General features: G+C 44.6%; 1 protein-coding gene across 5 annotated transcripts in view; it reads right to left on the reverse strand.

Annotated features, from left to right (window-relative positions):
• Positions 1-13,495, reverse strand: part of irf2b (interferon regulatory factor 2b) — a 75,347-nt gene extending 61,852 nt beyond the window's left edge. For 3 of the 5 annotated variants that reach the window (XM_070878691.1, XM_070878672.1, XM_070878710.1), the window contains exon 1: positions 12,300-12,480. The gene's annotated coding sequence lies outside the window, so the exon portion shown is untranslated. Of the gene's footprint in view, positions 1-12,299; positions 12,481-13,386 lie in introns of those variants that run through there. The other 2 variants (XM_070878682.1, XM_070878700.1) reach the window with 2 other exon arrangements.
• Between the last annotated feature and the right edge of the window lie 6,099 nt (positions 13,496-19,594).

The following is a 19,594-nucleotide window of genomic DNA, read 5'->3' on the forward strand; positions in this document are numbered from 1 at the left end:
TGAGGGTTTCAGCAGCAGATGAGCTGAGGCAGGGGCGGAGATGGGCAACGTTACGGATGTGGAAATAGGCAGTTTTAGTTATGTCGCGGATATGTGGCTGGAAGGTCATTTCAGGGTCAAATATGACATCCAGGTTGCGATACAGTCTGGTTCAGCCTCAGACAGATGCTAGGGAGAAGGATGGAGTCAGTGTCTAGGGAACGCAGTTTCTGGTAGCTCCAAAGACAATGGCTTCGCTCTTCCCAATATTTAATTGGAGAAAATTTCTGCTCATCCATAACTGAAATAATTTCCAGTTTTCACGCAATACGATCTGGAGCAGTCCTGCCAAGGTGTTTACACACATTAAGTGACACAATTACTTTAGTTTAAAAAATATAAATATAGATATTGGTACAGGTCATTCTTAAATATTAGCATCATTTAAGACATTTAAGATGACTTGGTTGCAAATTTCCCTTGTGGTCTTTACAACATATTTGTAAAACCATTTGCCCGATACACTGTAATCTGTTTTTTTACAGAATGGCAGCACTGAAAGTTGTACACTTGTTTTTATGTGTTTTTCATATGAATGTGATCAACACCTTTGAAACCATATGTATAAAAACTGGAAATGGCTTATATTTCTGATAAAGTCCCTACCACTTACATCATCGGCATTTATCCCAGACAGACCCCAATCATTAATATAGGTGTCATTTACAAAGGCGCCGCTTAAACCATATTAAGCATGCTATTTCAGGCAGTTCAAGCAGCTGTTTCCACAATCATAGAATCAAAGATTCATAGAAATTTACAGCACAGGAGACCATTCGGCCCATCATGTCTGTGTCGACCGACAAAGAGTTATCCAGCCTAGTCCCACTTTCCAGCTCTTGGTCTGTGGCCCTGCAGGTTACAGCACTTCAAGTGCACATCCAAGTACTTTTTAAATGCAATGAATGTTTCTGTCTCTACCACCCTCTCAGGCAGTGAGTTCCAGACACCCACCATCCTCTGGGTGAAAAAAGATCCTCACAATTCCCCTCTAATCCTTCTACCAATTACTTTAAATCTATACCCCCTGGTTATTGACCTCTCTGCTAAGGGAAATAGGTCCTTCCTTTCCACTCTATCTGGGCCCCTCATAATTTTATACACTTCAATTAGGTCTCCCCTCAGCCTCCTCTGTTCCAAAGAAAACTCCAACAACCTATCTAAACTTTCCTCATAGCCAAAACCTTTCTTTATAATCCCTGTTCCCGGTCACAAACTCGAGGCTTTGGGTTATTGTCAGGTTTAAATTCGGTTCTTCCTTCATAGCAAACTTTTTTGTTGCTCGAATCGGTAATGATAACAAACCTCAAGTAAATATCTGAACAGGGTCAATAAGTTGTGAAAGTCTCAACCTGCCAGGCTCCGAGTATAAACATTGGCATGTGTCATTCCCTCCATAGCACAGCACTGCCTTGAAAGATTACTGAATTTTACTGCTAGAAACTTAGGACTTTCTTTGTACGAGTTCTGCGTAATTGTATAAAAGTACTTGATTGTTTCATGCTGGGAATGTGTGTGAATAATGCTCAAAATAGAATCTTGCAGGGCAGTGGTTCTTTTCCGTATCAAACTAACATTTTACGATACACAATCTTTACGGTCTATGTTAGAACCTCCCCAAAATGTGCAATTTTTAACTACTATTATGGATTTCTTGTTGTGTTGCCCGCCACCTCCAGGATCTCAGCCGACAGGTTACACTGGCCACCTTGTATAGAGGGAATATTGCATTGCATTGATAGAAGCTGTGGGGACTGTACTGCTTGACACCAAAAAAAAAACTTGCATTTATGTAGTGGCCCCAAAATTCAGTGCCGCCAGAAAGCTTTATTCCGATTAGCACCACAATCATTGCGGTGGCCACTGGATTCAAATTCAGCTTTTTGACCACAAGTGTTCCACTCTGATTAGCCCAGCAAAGCTGAAATTTGCTGCCTTAATTGGGGCATTATTCTCAAGGGAAATTCACCCTTTGAGTGATGTGGCAGCTGCCATTGCAGCACAGGCATGAGGAAACGAGCTTATTGGTGCTGCTTTGAAGAGGACGGCTGCAGCTCTGCAAGAGTCGACGGAGCGTCTAAGTGCTGTCATATCTGGTGGCTTTCAGACTGCGGCTGCTCGCATGTAGTCTCAAGCTGGATGCCCCAGAGATCCTCAAGTGTTGCTTTCGCGGCTGGGTCCACCACGGGCCACAGGGGACCTTCTGGTGTGGTGCCACAGCACCGACCTGAGCTCGCTCAGATTGGTGGTGGTGGTATTGTGCCGCCCCTGATGAGTTATTCGGGCCAGGATACAGATGGTGCGCTCCCTCCGGCTCACAGCATTCCTGGCCCCAGACCTGTCACTCCACCAGTGCCTCCACGCATGGCCTCGCCCGAGCCAAGCCAGACTGAACCATCCCAGGAGGGGGTTGACCAGTCTCCAGCCGGTCCTTCCAGGCCCAAAGCTGCTCCAGGGCATCCTAGAAGGGCATCTGCAGCTTCCACACAGGGAAGACAGCAGCCTTCCCACACCCATGAGTCAGCCATAGGGGAGACACTAAGGCGAAGTCGCAGGTTAGTCACGCTTAAAAGGGGTTACAAGAAAATACACAAGGGTGGTAAATAATGTTTGTGTGTTATTTTTCTGCACTGTTGTAGCTATATTGATTGTGTATTAAATCTTTATTTTTCGCACCTATATCTGGGCTGCTGTATAAAAGTGAGGTGATCATAATCATCGTAGTCATGGATGACTTGCTTCCACTCTAAAAGTGAGTTCTCAGGAGACTGAAGAGTCCAATACAGGAATTACAGTCTCTGTCACAGGTGGGGCAGACAGTGGTTGAAGGAAAGGGTGGGTGGGGAGCCTGGGTTGCCGTATGCTCCTTCCACTGCCTGCGCTTTGTTTCTGGTTGCTCTTGGTGATGAGACTCGAGTTGCTCAGCGCCCTTCCGGATGCTCTTCCTCCACTTTGGGCGGTCTTGGGCCAAGGATTCCCAGGTGTCAGTGGGAATGTTTATCAAGGAGGCTTTGAGGGTGTCCTTGAAGTGTTTCCTCTGCCCACCTCGGGCTCGCTTGCCGTGTCGAGGCTCCGAGAAGAGCACTTGCTTTGGGAGTCTCATGTCAGGCATGCGGACGATGTGGCCCGCCCAGCGGAGCTGATCGAATGTGGTCAGTCTTCAATGCTGGAGATGTTGACCTGGGCGAGAACACTGATGTTGGTGCATCTATCCTCCCAATGGATTTGCAGGATCTTGCGGAGGCAGCATTGGTGGTACTTCTCCAGTGCTTTGAGGTGTCTGCTGTATATAGTCCACATCTCTGAAGCATATAGGAGGGCGGGTATCACCACTGCCCTGTAGACCATAAGCTTGGTGCCAGATATGAGGTCCTGGTCTTCAAACACTCTTTTCCTTAGGCGACAGAAGGCTGCACTTGGACACTGAAGGCAGTGTTGGATCTCGTTGTCGATGTCTGCCCTTGCTGATAGTAGGCTTCCGAGAAATGGTCCACGTTGTCCACGGCCTCACCGTGGATTTTGATAAGCGGAGGTCAGGGTCAGGTTGGTAAAGCACCTTTGTCTTACAGATGTTTAGTGTAAGGCCTATGCTTTCATACGCCTTGGGAAAGGTGTTGACGATGGCTTGGAGTTTAGCCTCCAAGTGTGCACAGACGCATGCGTCGTCTACGTACTGTAGTTCGATGACAGAGGATGGGACGACCTTGGATCTAGCCTGGAGGCGGTGGAGGTTGAACAGATTCCCATTTATTATCGCGCAGAATGTTGAGCTGGGGCAACGTTTCCAGTCTGAGCCCCTGGATTGAGAATTCCGTTTTCTCTGTGAATTTCAGGATCTCTATTTCTCTCTCACTCCCCTTGAGTATGGATTCTATGCTGAACACCTCCGGTCCATTGAAGAGGCTCCTGGACTTATTGCTGAGCAATATGGAGCTGGCTCCAGGATCTCACCCCCACCCGTCCCGAGCTCACTGGTATCCCTCCGATGATCTTTTACTGGACTTCTCTGTTGCTGACTCAGCTGCTGTCGTCGAGCTAAACCGGCTCAGAAATCTCTGCCACTGTGCATCGGCCCTAAAAGCTGGCGGGGGCACCGTCGGCTAAAGGGCCGGCTTCTGAACGATGAAAATGGGTCTGGGACGGAGCGGCAGCGGTGCGCACTGTTAGCGCGTCACTACTGCCACAAGCCCCACACTGCCTCGTGAGTCAGTGGTGGCAAGACCTCCCGGGCCGAATTTACATCGGGACGGCCAGTTGAGCCCAAAGCGGCGGCCATTCGATTTTGATGAATGGCCGCCGCAAATGGGCAGTAACGGTCCTTCCCAGGACCGTGAATTTTGGGGCCAGTGTCTTTAACAGAGTGTTGGGGTTAAAAAGGAGGCTTCTCTCCTTCAAGGTGGACTAACTGATGTAGCTAATCGACACCTCGCCCAGCTTCCCACTGAATAACGACCACAGAAGGAAACAAATGAAACCTCAAGTTTACCAGTTTTATTACGAGCAATACACGGAAGGTTCAGTTGTGGAACCTTCGAAATACAAGAGATTTCAAGTACAATTTATACAGGTTTTGGAGAGGAGCTATCCTCCTACAAAATCATCGATAGGTCTATTGCTATCAGCGAAGTTACATTGATTTGTTGACTCTTATCAGATGGGCTCTGAGTGGTACATGCAACTGTCCATCTCTCATCATTGTTTTGTTCCATTTTGCCCTCGACCCCAGTCTATCCAACACCTAGGGTGGCTATACTGGGTTTTTATCTCTTCCTCAGGGACTTCTAAACAAAACTGCTGACTTCGGCTGTTTAAGTGTTACTAAGGTTAAGCTATAGTTTAATGCGTTTCAATGTGCTATACCTATATAAGTGTTACATACATAGGCAATTATACAGACCCTCCTAATACTGATAAGTTCACTACCTTCAGCATAACTCTGACCACCTATTTGCAACTTTTACAATTTATCTCTTACAATAGTAATATGTCCCAAGGTGCTCTACAGAAGCATAATCAGACAAATATTGACGGCGAGCCAAAGAAGGAGACATTAAAGAACGTTAAAGACAGCGTCTTAAATAAGGTGAGAGAGGTGCCGAGGTGGAGAGTTTTGGAACGGGAATTTCCAGCGCTTAGAGCCTAGACAGCTGAAGGCACAGCCACCAATGGTGGGGTTAAGGTTCGGGGGGGGGGGGGGGGGGCGCGGTGGAATGCACATGAGGCCAGATTTGGAGCTACACAGAGTTCTCAGAGGGTTGTCTGGCTGGATGAGTTTCCAGGGATACTGTGTTTTTAAGCACAAAAAGATCCCACACCACAGGCCTTCAATTCTAAGGTATTGTTTTCTCTCATGCTTATTCCCAGGAGCACATTCAAAGCATACCCTGTATTTTTTTAACATTATTACCTGCAAGTTAAGAAATAAAGATAGATGCCAGCTATTTCTGCTGGGGTTCTCCCATCAAAACTTCAGTGGAAAATCAGTGAAAACCCATGGGAAACTGCTCGGGATAGATTAAACGGTATATTTGCACCCAGAGACACCTGTAAAGCAAATACTTGGCACAAAAGAAAAATCAAGGAAACTCGGATGCAAGTGCGTTACGCACGTAATTATGCAATGCCCAAATTTCCTTTCTCTTTCACGTCCAGCTATCAATCAATCCCTTGCCCTGACTGCATTTCAACTCATTATATTGGCTCGGCCCTCAGGCACAAGAGCTGTACGTGCAAATATTTTTCAATTATGCTGGTTCAAAATAGGTGAAAATTAAACCCAGAATTTTAGGAGCAGCAGGAAACAAAGTAATTTTTTGGTATTTCATTGCTATTTTTGGAACGATTTCTTTTTTAATCCTCACTGGGACCTGCGCTGTATTTATTGTATCTTTGAATGTATTTTTACAGCATCAGTATGAATCACCCACCATCAAAAATGAAAAGCTTCCACGATTACATGTTGTTAAACATGCTGCGATATTGTACAAGAGAAGGCATGAAACTTAAATTCTCATGCTTAAAAAAATATATGGTGTGAGATTGGGGCTATCAAATGTTGTGTATATGGACTTTCAAAAGGCGTTTGATAAAGTACCACATATTAGACTTGTTAGCAAAATTGAAGCCCACGGGATAAAAAGGGCAGCAGCAGCATGGATACAAAATTGGCCAAGGGATAGAAAACAGAGAGTTGTGGTGAATGACTATTTTTCAGCCTGGAGGGAGGCATACAGTGGCATTCCCCGAGGTTCAGTACCAGGACCACCGCTGTTTTGATATACATTAATGATATGGGGATACAGGACACAATTTTGATATTTGAAAATGACACAAAACTTGGAAGTGTAGTAAACAGTGAGGAAGATAGTAATAGACTTCAAGAGGATGTAGACAAGCTAGTGGAATGAGCGGACACATGGCAGATGAAATTCAATGCAGGAAAGTGTGAGGTGATATATTTTGATAGGAAGAATGAGGAGTGCTAATACATGCTAAATAGTACAATTTTAAAGGGAGTGCCAGAAGAGAGAGACTGGGTGGTGGGCTGTTGGTGCATAAATCTTTGAAGGTGGCAGGACAGGTTAACAAAGCAGCTAATAAAGCATGCTGGATCCTGGGCTTTATAAATAAATGCATAGAGTACAAAATCCAGGACATTATGCTATAATTATGCTATATGATATAAAACACTAGTTCAGCCCCAGCTGGTGTATTGTGTCCAATTCTGGGCACCGCACTTCAGGAAGGATGTGAAGATTTTGGAGAGGGTACAGATGAGATTTACTGGAATGGTTCCAAGGATGAGGGATTACAGTTACATGGATAGACTAGAGAAGCAGAGATTGCTCTCCTTAGAGCAGAGCAGAGAAGGCCAAGAGGAGATTTGATAAATGTTTAAAATCATGAAGAGTTTAGATAAGAGTAAATAAATAAAGAGCAACTGCTTCCAACGGCTCAAGGGTCGACAACCAAAGGACACATAAGAACATGAGAAATAGGAACAGGAGTAGGCCATACGGCCCCTCGAGCCTGCTCCGCCATTTAATACGATCATGGCTGATCCGATCATGGACTCATGACCGCCTCCCTGTCCACTCCTCATAACCCCTTAATCACTTATCGGTTAAGAAACTGTCTATCTCTGTCTTAAATTTATTTAATGTCCCGGCTTCCACAGCTCTCTGAGGCACCAAATTCCACAGAGTTACAACCGTCAGAGAAGAAATTCCTCCTCGTCTTTGTTTTAAATGGGTGGTCCCTTATTCTAAGATTATGCTCCCTAGTTCTAGTCTCCCCCCATCAGTGGAAACATCCTCTCTGCATCCACCTTGTCAAGCCCCCTCATAATCCTATATGTTTCGATAAGATCACCTCTCATTCTTCTGAATTCCAATGAGTAGAGGCCCAACCTCCTCAACCTTTCCTCATAAGTCAACCCCCTCATCTCCGGAATCAACCGAGTGAACCTTCTCTGAACTGCCTCCAAAATATATCCTTTCGTAAATATGGAAATTAAAATTGTATGCAGTATTCCAGGTGTGACACAGATTTAAGGCGATTGGCAAAAGAACCAGAGGCGACACGAGGAAAACCTTTTTTCAAACACAACAAGTTGCTTGATGGGGTGGTGGGTACAGGTTCAGTAGTAGTCTTCTAAAGGGAATCAGATAAATACTTGAAGGTGTAAAAATTGCAGGGATTATGGGGAAAGAGTGGGGTAGTGGAACTAACTGGATTGATCTACAAAAGAGCCTGCAGAGACTCAGTGGGCTGAATGGCCTCCTTCTGTGTTATACGATTCTGTGATTCTATGATTCTCTGCTTCGGACCCAATTGTTTACACTGATTTTCATTTGATCACGCTCACTTTTAAGTTACGTTTTTGTTAATGAGAGTGGAAGAAAATTTGGGTGTAAATAGACATGGGCAAAATGGTCGTATGAATGTGCCTAATTTCAGTGTAACTTTCTGCTTACGCCCCCATAAAAAAATTCCCCCCATTTAAATAACTGTTTCTGTCATTTCTCCAAGATTTCTGCAGATCTTCCACCGATGCTACAGCGGGAGATCGGGAGATCGGTAGAACCCCCCCCGCCCCGCCCAAATCCCATGGAAAGGTTACCCCAGACTCATACAATGTTACACCACAGAGACAGGCTATTCCACCCATCAGGTCTCCGCTGATGTTTCTATCCACATAATCCCATCTCCTGTTCACTCTCCATACCTTTAATAATTATCTTTTCCATGATTATCCACCGACCTTCCCTTTCGAAACATTTATGGACTTGGGTTCTACAACTGTTTTTGGCAAAGAATTTCCCATCCTACACTCTCCCTTTTTTAAAAATCTCTAACCTTCCCTTTAATTCTTTTGTGACCATCTAAAATTAGGCACTTAAAATTACTTCAAATTTTAGAGCATAGAAACTAGCTATTTGGTCGAGCAGGTCTCTGCTGGTGTTTATGCTCCACCCAAGCCTCCTCCTACATGAAAATATCCTTCTATTTATTTCACCCTTATGTATTTATCTAGCTTCGCCTCAAGTAAACTTGCGCAAAACATAAAAACAGATAGTAAAAGCTTTTACCGATATATAAAACGGAAAAGTGTGGCTAAAGTAAATGTTGGTCCCTTAGAAGGTGAGAAGGGGGATTTAATAATGGGGAATGTGGAAATGGCTGAGATCTTAAAACAATTATTTTGCTTCGGTCTTCACAGTGGAAGACACAAAAACCATGCCAAAAATCGCTGGTCACGGGAATGTGGGAAGGGAGGACCTTGAGACAATCACTATCACTAGGGGGGTAGTGCTGGACAGGCTAAAGGGACTCAAGGTAGACAAGTCCCCCCTGGTCTGATGAAATGCATCACAGGGTATTAAAAGAGATGGTGGAAGTTATAGCAGATGCATTCGTTATAATCTACCAAAATTCTCTGGACTCTGGGGAGGTACCAGCGGACTGGAAAGCAGCTAATGTAATGCCTCTGTTTAAAAAAGGGGGCAGACAAAAGGCAGGTAACTATAGGCCGGTTAGTTTAACATCTGTAGTGGGGAAAATGCTTGAAGCTATCATTAAGGAAGAAATAGCAGGACATCTAGATAGGAATAGTGCAATCAAGCAGACGCAACATGGATTCATGAAGGGGAAATCATGTTTAACTAATTTACTGGAATTATTTGAGGATATAACGAGCATGATGGATAGAGGTGTACCAATGGATGTGGTGTATTTAGATTTCCAAAAGGCATTCGATAAGGTACCACACAAAAGGTTACTGCAGAAGATAAAGGTATGCAGAGTCAGAGGAAATGTATTAGCATGGATCGAGAATTGGCTGGCTAACAGAAAGCAGAGAGTCGGGATAAATGGGTCATTTTCCGGTTGGAAATCAGTGGTTAGTGGTGTGCCACAGGGATAGGTACTGGGACCACAACTGTTTACAATATACATAGATGACCTGGAAGAGGGGACAGAGTGTAGTGCAACAAAATTTGCAGATGACACAAAGATTAGTGGGAAAGCGGGTTGTGTAGAGGACACAGAGAGGCTGCAAAAAGATTTCGATAGGTTAAGCGAATGGGCTAAGGTTTGGCAGATGGAATACAATGTCGGAAAATGTGAGGACATCCACCTTGGGGAAAAAAAACAGTAAAAGGGAATATTATTTGAATGGGGAGAAATTACAACATGCTGCGGTGCAGAGGGATGTGGGGGTCCTTGTGCATGAATCCCAAAAAGTTAGTTTGCAGGTGCAGCAGGTAATCAGGAAGGCGAATGGAATGTTGGCCTTCATTGCGAGAGGGATGGAGTACAAAAGCAGGGAGGTCCTGCTGCAACTGTACAGGGTATTGGTGAGGCCGCACCTGGAGTACTGCGTGCAGTTTTGATCACCTTACTTAAGGAAGGATATACCAGCTTTGGAGGGGGTAGAGAGACGATTCACTGGGCTGATTCCGGAGGTACCTTATGATGATAGATTGAGTAGACTGGGTCTTTACTCGTTGGGAGTTCAGAAGGATGAGGGGTGATCTTATAGAAACATTTAAAATAATGAAAGGGAAAGACAAAATAGAGGCAGAGAGGTTGTTTCCACTGGTCAGGGAGACTAGAACTAGCACAGCCTCAAAATACGGGGGAGCCAATTTAAAACCTAGTTGAGAAGGAATTTCTTCTCCCAGAGGGTTGTGAATCTGTGGAATTCTCTGCCCAAGGAAGCAGTTGAGGCTAGCTCACTGAATGTACTCAAATCACAGATAGATAGATTTTTAACCAATAAGGGAATTAAGGGTTACGGGGAGCGGGCGGGTAAGTGGAGCTGAGTCCACAGCCAGATCAGCCATGATCTTTTTGAATGGCGGAGCAGGCTCGAGGGGCTAGATGGCCTACTCCTGTTCTTAATTCTTATGTTCTTATGTTAAGTCCATCTATGGTATTTGCTTCAACCACTCCATATGGTTGCTCGATCCACATTCTAACCATTCTCTGAGTATAGAAGTTTCTCTTGAATTCCTTATTGGATTTATTAGTGACTTGCTTATATTTATATACCCTATGGTTGGACTCCCCCACAAATGGAAACATCTTCTCCAGATCCATTTTATCAAACCCCCTTTCATAATTTTAAAGACCTCTATCATAGAAACATAGAAAATAGATGCAGGAGTCGGCCATTCGGCCCTTCGAGCCTACACCACCATTCAATAAAATCATTGCCGATCATGCAACTTCAATACCCCAGTCCTGCTTTCTCTCCATACCCCTTGATCCCTTTAGCCGTAAGAGCCACATCTAACTCCCTTTTGAATATATCTAACGAACTGGCCTCAACAACTTTCTGTGGTAGAGAATTCCACAGGTTCACAATTCTCTGAATGAAGAAGTTTCTCCTCATGTTCTCTTCTGGAGAAAAGAGCCCCAGCCTGTTCAGTCTTTCCTGATAGAAGTACCCTCTCAGTTCTGGTATCATCCTTGTAAATCTATTTTGCACTTTCTGCAATGCGTCTATATCCTTTCTGTATCATGAAGACCAGAACTGTGCACTGTATTCTTAAGTACGGTCTAACCAGGGTTCTATATAAGTCTAACATAACTTCTCTGCTTTTGAATTCTATTCCTAAACACTGAAAATAAAAACACCTTCCTTCCATGCTGACATCTCCCGCCCTACCCATTTGGCAACTTTTTTTTAATATTAGACCTATCTGGAATTATATAACTGCAATCCCCGTCCCCCTCGCCTGACTGTATTAAAAGCAACCCACCCATTGGCTGTCAGAGTCATCAATCACCGACTAGACGCCATCCCATTGCCCGCCACCACTGTCAATCACAGGCTTGGCGTCCCATTGGTCGCGGGATCTGTCAATCAAACTGCTGCCCGACCCTTGGCGCGCCCCAGGTCTGTGCCTGTGCTCAGAAGGCGGAAGTGAGTTTACTAAAGACATATTAAAACCAATAAAAGTAAAGCTTCCAAAAATACAAAAGAGCTCATCATCACGGGCAAACTTTGTTTTTGTTAGAATCCATGACAGTTTATACACCTTGGCACCAAGTGGTAACATTATTTCTACATTTAATGCAGGTTCAAGGCAGTGTTGTCCTATAAATATGCCTTGACGCAACTGGAGTGTTATCTGAAATATTACAAGCCGAACGGTGACATTCTTTATCGTTTAACGCGTCTCCATTTACAATGTCCTCCTTATTATTTGGCGGCCTGGCTCTGCTTCGTGTCTTTAGAAGTCCAGAAGCAGCAAAGCGAAAGTGCAGTTAGTTCCTCCATATTTCAGTGCACTTACTGTACAGGGGGCAAAGCTCAGCCCCTAGTTCGAGCAGTTGCCGTGCAATCTGCAGGAACGAACCCGATTTCTTTTTAAAGTGCACTTGCTGACGTTAAAGGTGTCAGTTGGCATGTTTCGTCCAAAGACTCCCCACCCCCCTGCCCCCCAAAAAACCCGCAGCAGTTGTAAAGAAATAAAAACTGAGCGAACAAAGTGCGTGTGTCGGCAAAGGTCCAAGTCCAGCATTGATTAAATTATTAACATTCGTTGTTTTGCAGAGGTGTTTATGGTAAAAACGAAACTAAAACTACCCAAGAAAAAGCTTCGCGCAAAAGCTGGAAACACTTTTCGTTTTCTTTTTGCAGAGTCGTCATTTGTTTTTTTTAAATTCTGACATCTCTCCAGCATTTACTATTTTGCAACACACATACACGACTTCCTGTTTAATGCATTTTGACAAAACCTGTAAATTACCTCCAAATCCCCACTTCCAAAGATAAATGATCCCTGGGGTTTGTTTTCACAGTGGCTGACAGCGGGACGGTCACGTTGAGAAAGAGGGGGGAAAAAACCCGTTCACAGGCAAACACCAGCACCCCGTCCTACCAGTTGCAGAATTAGATCGAAAGTAAAAGAAGAAGACGGAAGGCTGAAAATTCCCCCCGCCCCCCTGCGATTTGTTTTCATGTTTGTCCTTAAATCTTTTTACAACATCTCCTGGGCGGGCCCTGGTCGCCAACTGCGGAAGTCTTCCGCAAGCTTTCATTGGTCTGACGGCTCCCCCGCCGGCCGCATCGTCTGCTCGGAAATTTATTTTCAGTTTTCACTTCCCCGTTCGTTCAGTCAGCGGGTGAAGTGAGTCAGTGCCCGACCCGAGCGCTGCACAGGACCGGCCACAAAGCGCAGCCTTCCCGACCCTTCAGCTCGACACCATTGTGAAAAGTCCACCTTCGCAGACCGACCAACAAAAATATCATGTGTTGTTTGGTTAGAAAATACATCGAGTGTATTGTTTCGTTAGAGGGAAATATAATGTATTGTTGTACAATGTATCACATGTTTTGTTGGAGAAAAATATAATGTATTTTGTTAGATAAAAATATAAAATGTATTATGTTAAAGAAATATCGTTTAAAGGGGTCGTACAGAAGGGCTTTTGATTATTCACAATATTTAAAGTTTCTCCTATGAACGTTCAGCAGACTTCATTTTAAATTTCAACAAAGTAACAAGTGTTTAGCTCCTAAAGGAAACGCATTTTTAGTGTTGTAATTAATGGAAACCATTATACGTGCAAAATTAATATTGATGTAAAATGGTTATGTCTGGGTGCAAATAAATAGGTGAGAGATATTTCCCACCGAACTGTTTCATACTTTGCCGTTTAACACGCCTTCATTTATAATGTCCTTTTTTGGCGGCCTGGCCCTGTTACTGTCTTTAGAAGTTCTGATGGTGTAGTCCAGAAAGGTTAGCCGTGGCTTGTTGAAAGGATCCTGGCCTACTCGCTACCGCACGGACTTGTTGGTACAGAAGCAGGATTTTTAAAAACAGAACTCACCCACAACTCGTTGTAATTTCCCTCAGACTGCTTTTAGCACTAACCGTGAGCAGAGATTGACACCTCAACCGTAGGCCTGCATCGCTGTACTTTTCCATATCGCACAGAAAGGACCTTTGGACCTCTGCTGATATTCTCCACTTCCTTTCGCTCCTTTCCCCGTCACAATTTCTTTCCGGCAGAACATTTTGACATCAGCCATGGATGAACGTTCTCAGCAAAGTGCCCTGTATTCAGAAGCCGATCCCAGAATCACCGAGAACGTGAGATGGAGAATTGTATAAGGTGCAGTGTACTCAAGTGCTGTGCCACTTCCCAAACACAACTGCATCATCTCTACCAGCAGTAATCGCCCCTCAATTCATTGTTTCATCTGTTTCTAGTGTCCCTCCTCCCCAGTGATACACTGTCATGTATCAGGCATCATGGATTAATGTTCACACATAAGTTGTTATGGATCATTAATATTATATTTTCAGAACTCCTTCAAAGGTTTAATGGGTAAATGCACCACAATAGAATCACAGAATGATACAGCACAGAAGGAGGCCATTCGGCCCATCGTGCCTGTGCCAGCTCTTTGGTAGAGCCAATCAATCCCACAGCCCTGTCATTTTTTCCCTTCAAGTATTTCTCCAATACTCTTTTTTTGAATGTTACAATTGAATCTGCTTCCACCACCCTTTCAGGCAGTGCATTCCAGATCACAACTCGCTATGTGAAAAAATGTTTCCTCATGTCGCCTCTGGTTCTTTTGCCAATCACCTTAAATCTGTGTCCTCTGATTACCGACTCTTCTGCCACTCAAAACTGTTTCTCCTTTATCAAAACCATTCATGATTTTGAACAGCTCTATCAAATCTCCTGTTAACCTCCTCTGCTCTAAGGAAAATAATCCTAGCTTCTCTAGTCTCCACATAACTGAAGCCCCTCGTACCATTTTAGTAAATTCTTGAGAAGGTGGTAGTGACCTGCTGCAGTCTGGTGAAGGTACTCCCACAGTGCTGTTAGCTGCGACATCGAGGATATTGGTGATTTAGGTCATAGGTTTGGGAGGTGTTGTCAACAAACCTTGGAAAGCTGCTGCAGTGCATCTTGTAGATGGTACACACTGCAGTCATGGTGTGCCGGTGATGGAGTGAGTGAATGTTTAAGGTGGTGGATGGGGTGCTAATCAAGCGGGCTGGATGGTGTTGAGATTCTTGAGTGTTGTTGGAGCTGCACTCATCCAGGCAAGAGGAGAGTATTCCATTACACTCCTGACATGTGTCTTCTTGATAGTGGAATGGATTTGGAGAGTCGGGGTGATTCACTCACGCAGAATACCCAGCCTCTGACATGCTCTTGTAGCCACAGTATTTATGTGGCTGGTTCGGTTAAGTTTCTGATCGGAGATAGTCATTGCCTGGCACTTCTGTGGCCTGAATGTTACTTGCCACTCATCAGCCGAAGCCTGAATGTTATCCAGATCTTGCTGAATGCAGACACAAACTGTTTCATTACCTGAGGAGTGTGAATGGAACTGCACCCTCTCCAAGGCCTTGACATCCTTCCAAAGTTGAACACAATACCCCAGCTGAGGCCTAAACAGGAGCAAAATTGCCCTGCGCCCCGATTGTGGTCAGTAACTTCTGGGGCTGGGACTTTTAGCGCCCGGAGTGAAGGTCCCGTCCCAAACGCAGAATTGCCCTTACATAGAAACATAGAAATTTACAGTGCAGAAGGAGGCCATTTTGGCACATTGTGTCCGCAATCTCCCTCGCTCCACTTCCTTTGGGGAAGGTAAACAGGGCACCACTAGGGCGGGGAATCAAGCTTAAAGGAAAGGGCCGCTGTGCACTCTGCACGGCCTCTGAAGGACTCCACTGGGCCACCAGGGCAGTGTGCGACCGGACCAGTAACCCAGCACCCAAGATGAATTGCTGGGCTGCACGATGGCGGCCCATCACTCGGGCCACCATGTTTGAACCAATCCAAGAGTCGTCCGTCAAAAAAAGATGGCGGCCCAATGCACTGATGTTGATATCCACTCCCGCAAGCCTAGCGGCCCAAGGGACAATTTCCCCCGCGGGGTACCAAGGGGTTGATGCGGGGCGGTGAGGGATCACCATGCACGGCGATGATGTCATCAGTGGTTGCGCGTCGACCTGGGCAGCAAACTCCCGAGCAATTTCCCAGGAATCGGTAGCGCCCCCCCTCCCAGGGCAAAAATTGTCTTGCGCCTCTGGGGGAGCTAACGGGGCTATAAAAAGATGCAATTTTGCAATTTAATGTGTTTTCCCTTTCCTCGTTGGCCCTCCCCAAATGCATTACCTCACACTTCTCTGGATTAAATTCCATTTGCCACTGTTCTGCCCATCTGACCAGTTGATTGATATTTTCTTGCAGTCTACAGCTTTCTTCTTCATTATCAACCACACAGCCGATTTTAGTATCATCTGCAACTTTCTTAATCACACCCCCTATATTCAAGTCTAGATCATTGATGTATACCACAAAAAGCAAGGGACCTAGTACTGAGCCCTGCGGAACCCCATTGGAAACAGCCTTCCAGTCACACAAACACCCATCAATCATTACCCTCTGCTTCCTGCCTTTGAGCCAATTTTGGATCCAACTTGCCACTTTACCTTGGATCCCATGGGCTTTTACTTTCATGACCAGTCTACCATGTAGGACCTTATCCAAAGCCTTGCTGAAATCCATATTGGGGTGGTACTATATTATAGTATTATATAGTACCACCTCAGGTAAAGTATTGAACAAGGCTGGTGCAAATTCACAACTTTTTTTGTTGCAAATTTGACCGTGTTTCAAATGGAGCATGTTTAAAAATTATTACAATGTTTTGGGCCACCTAGGAATGTGGATGGCAGAGGTCCTCAACATGGAGGTAACCTGGTAATGGATTGAGGTAGGAACAGAGTGTGAGTACGGACTTCTAAAATGGGAATTTGGTGAGAGTGCAATTTCAGTGGTGAGTATGAGATAAGAAAAACAAGGAAAGACTTGCCTTTCACAACCTCAGGACCTCACAAAGCACTTTACTTTTGAAGGGTTGTAATGTAGGGAAACATAAGCTATGGAGAAGTATTACAGAAATTGTGCTTTATGTTGAACTGAAATTTACACTTCGATTTAAACTTGTGTTACTGTGAGCCAGATGGCAGTTAACTGTCAGTATGTCATGGACCAGGTATTAATTAGATTTTTTTAAATATTCCTTCATGGGATGTGGGTGTCACTTGGAAGGCCAGCATTTGTTGCCCAGACAGTGGTGTCTGTGTGTAATTTTTTGCATCGGTTTGATACAACTGAGTGGCTTGCTGTGCCATTTCAGAGGGCAGTTAAGTTATGAAGTCACCTATAGGTTAAATCAGATTTTTACAACAATCCCACAGGGTGATGGTCACCAGATATATTTAATTAACTGCATTAAAGTTCACAAACTGCCATGGATGCTTTTAAACTCGCATCTACTGGATTAATTAGTCCAGTCCTCTGGATTATTCGGCCAGTAATATAACCATTATGCTACCATGCAGTCCGATACGGTCTCGTAGGGGGCTCACTGATCAACTAAACTGGTTTGCATCTGATGAGTTTATAAAGAGAAGTAGTTGCAAGATCACGTCACACAGTGAGTGAAACATAAAAACATAGAAAATAGGTGCAGGAGTAGGCCATTCGGCCCTTCGAGCCTGCACCACCATTCAATAAGATCATGGCTGATCATGCAACTTTAAGACCCCATTCCTGCTTTCTCTCCATTTAGCCGTAAGGGCCACATCTAACTACCTTTTGAATATATGGATGACGAGCCGAGGAGTAGGGAAAGGGAGAGAGGACCTGAGGGAGGGCGGGAGTGGGTTAGTAGGAATATGTTGGTGTGTGCCAAGCCCATGCAGCAGAGCCTGATCTCCAATCATCTTGGATCCCCTTGCCATTGGACCAAGACCTTGCTCTGTCAAGTCCGTGTGGTGGCTGATGTGCAGCGGCCACCCCACGTTAAAAGAATTCACGCACAGGCATCTTCCACCCTTTAAAATGAAGTTCAGGACCTGGCATCGGTCACCTTAGAACTCATTTTACTGTGGAAGCAAGTCATCCTCGACTCCGGGAGACTGCCTAAGAAGAAGGAGGAGGGAAAGGCAGAAAGGAACGGTCTGAAGAGAAATGGCTAGAGTAACTATTTGATCTCTAACAGTTTTGAAGCTCTAGCCTCCTATAAGGTCTCTGGACAGAGCCATAAAATAAATAACAATAACATCAAAAAAAAAGAGGTGACTCGGGAGGGGAGGATGGTGGAATTATCAACACAGCTAGAAATGCAGTAGTGACGGGGGAGTCAATAGTTTGCAGTGCAGACCGGCAGTCCCAGATGCTTTGTTGCCTCCCAGTTGCTAGGGTATAGGACATATTGTTGGAAAAGATTGTTGGAAAATGCCTTTTAAATTGCTTGAAATATGTTCTCAAATTGGAGTTTCTCATTAAAGATGTCCAAGAAAATGGAGTCAGTAGTTAAACAGAATGTTGGGAAATATTTGTCAAGTCAAAACTAACTAAAACCATGAAGGATTATTTAAACAGGACATTCCTTGCCAGTGATAAGGTCAGCAATGAGTATGGCACTCAGGAATAGCTCAGTAGTGGGACATAAATATGTCATGCCTTATCTGGTCCTGTGCAGGACCCTTTGTTAAAGAAAAGACTGAGAAGTTAGGGGAGTAGAAGTGGAACATAGCATGTCTATGTATCCATGCCTCATTAACTTGAGATCTTCCAGAACTCTTATATGACTTTTAGAAGTGATTGGCACCTTCTTACACATGAGTTACTCAGATTGATCAATTGGATGGAAAGGAGCAGATGCTCTCAGAATCTTTTAGATTCTCCATTTAGTTAAATGTCATTTCTCTTTGTCCTCTCCAGTTTTCCTCTGTGCTACACTTTACGTAGCAGCATTAGAAGGGTAATTTTACAAGTGCAGAGTACAGTCCCCACCACTTACACCATTCCCGCTTTTCCCAGTCAGCTTCCAATACCGGGCAAATGGTGCTAACCATTTGCCATTACTGTACGTGTGAATGACAAAGACTGTAAAAAAAAAGCAAATGGAATTCTAAGTTTTATCACAGGAGGTGTCATGTATCTTACATTATTATATATAACTGAATCCTAATATGCTATACATGACTGTAATAAGATATGACCTGTAACCACCAGCATATCTTACCACCAGGGGTGCACTTGCAAGAGACAGGTACATAAGGACAGGTCTCAGGCAAGTGCAGCATTCCAGAGCTGTGAAATAAAGGTGCAGGTCCAGAGTGACCTTGACTTCACTATATGCCTCGTGTGAATCTGTACTGAGGGGACAGGACTTTACAGTGGCAATGAGTTACAGGATTACAGAATCCACAGAATGGCGAACAACGGATCAGATGAAAAGTACAATGCGGGAGACAATTGGGAGGACTTTATAGAAAGGCACCAGCAAAGCTTTGTAATAAAAGACTGGTTAGGCGACGATAAGGCAGACAAGAGAAGAGCCCATCTCTTGACCAGCTGTGGCTCGAAAACATACGCTTTAATGAAGGATCTGTTGGCACCCGAGAAACCAGCAAGCAAGTCATTTGAAGAATTGAGCACACTGGTAAGAGACCACCTGAAGCCAGCGAGCAGCCTACACATGGCCAGACACAGGTTCTACAACTACAGACGCTGTGTGGGCCAGAGCATACCCGACTTCGTGGCGGAACTTCGGAGGTTGGCTAGTTTATGTGAGTTCTCCGATGAACTGAGGAGAGAAATGCTGAGAGACTTTTTCATTGAAGGAATAGGCCACGCAGGCATATTCCGAAAGCTCATAGAGACCAAGAACCTGATCTTAGAGGCAGCAGCAGTGGTTGCACAGACATTCTTGGTAGGGGAAGAAGAAACGAGGTTGATTTACAATGCAGGTACGACAACTAACGAAATATCGAAACAAGAAGTTCACAGCACTAAACAAGCTGCTACCCCCACACACAGACAAAACCGGGAGAACAGGCTCTTGACAGCAGGCAGAAGCCATCAAGGGCCACAGGAACGGCCGTTCACACCTCATCAACCCACAATGCGAGCAATCAACTACAAACTGAGAGAAGCTCAAGAGAGATCAGCCAGACGCAGCTCATTCTTTGGAAACACTTTGAACAATGGAACA

Source organism: Pristiophorus japonicus, chromosome 1, assembly GCF_044704955.1.
Source record: "Pristiophorus japonicus isolate sPriJap1 chromosome 1, sPriJap1.hap1, whole genome shotgun sequence".
NCBI classification, from domain to species: domain Eukaryota; kingdom Metazoa; phylum Chordata; class Chondrichthyes; family Pristiophoridae; genus Pristiophorus; species Pristiophorus japonicus.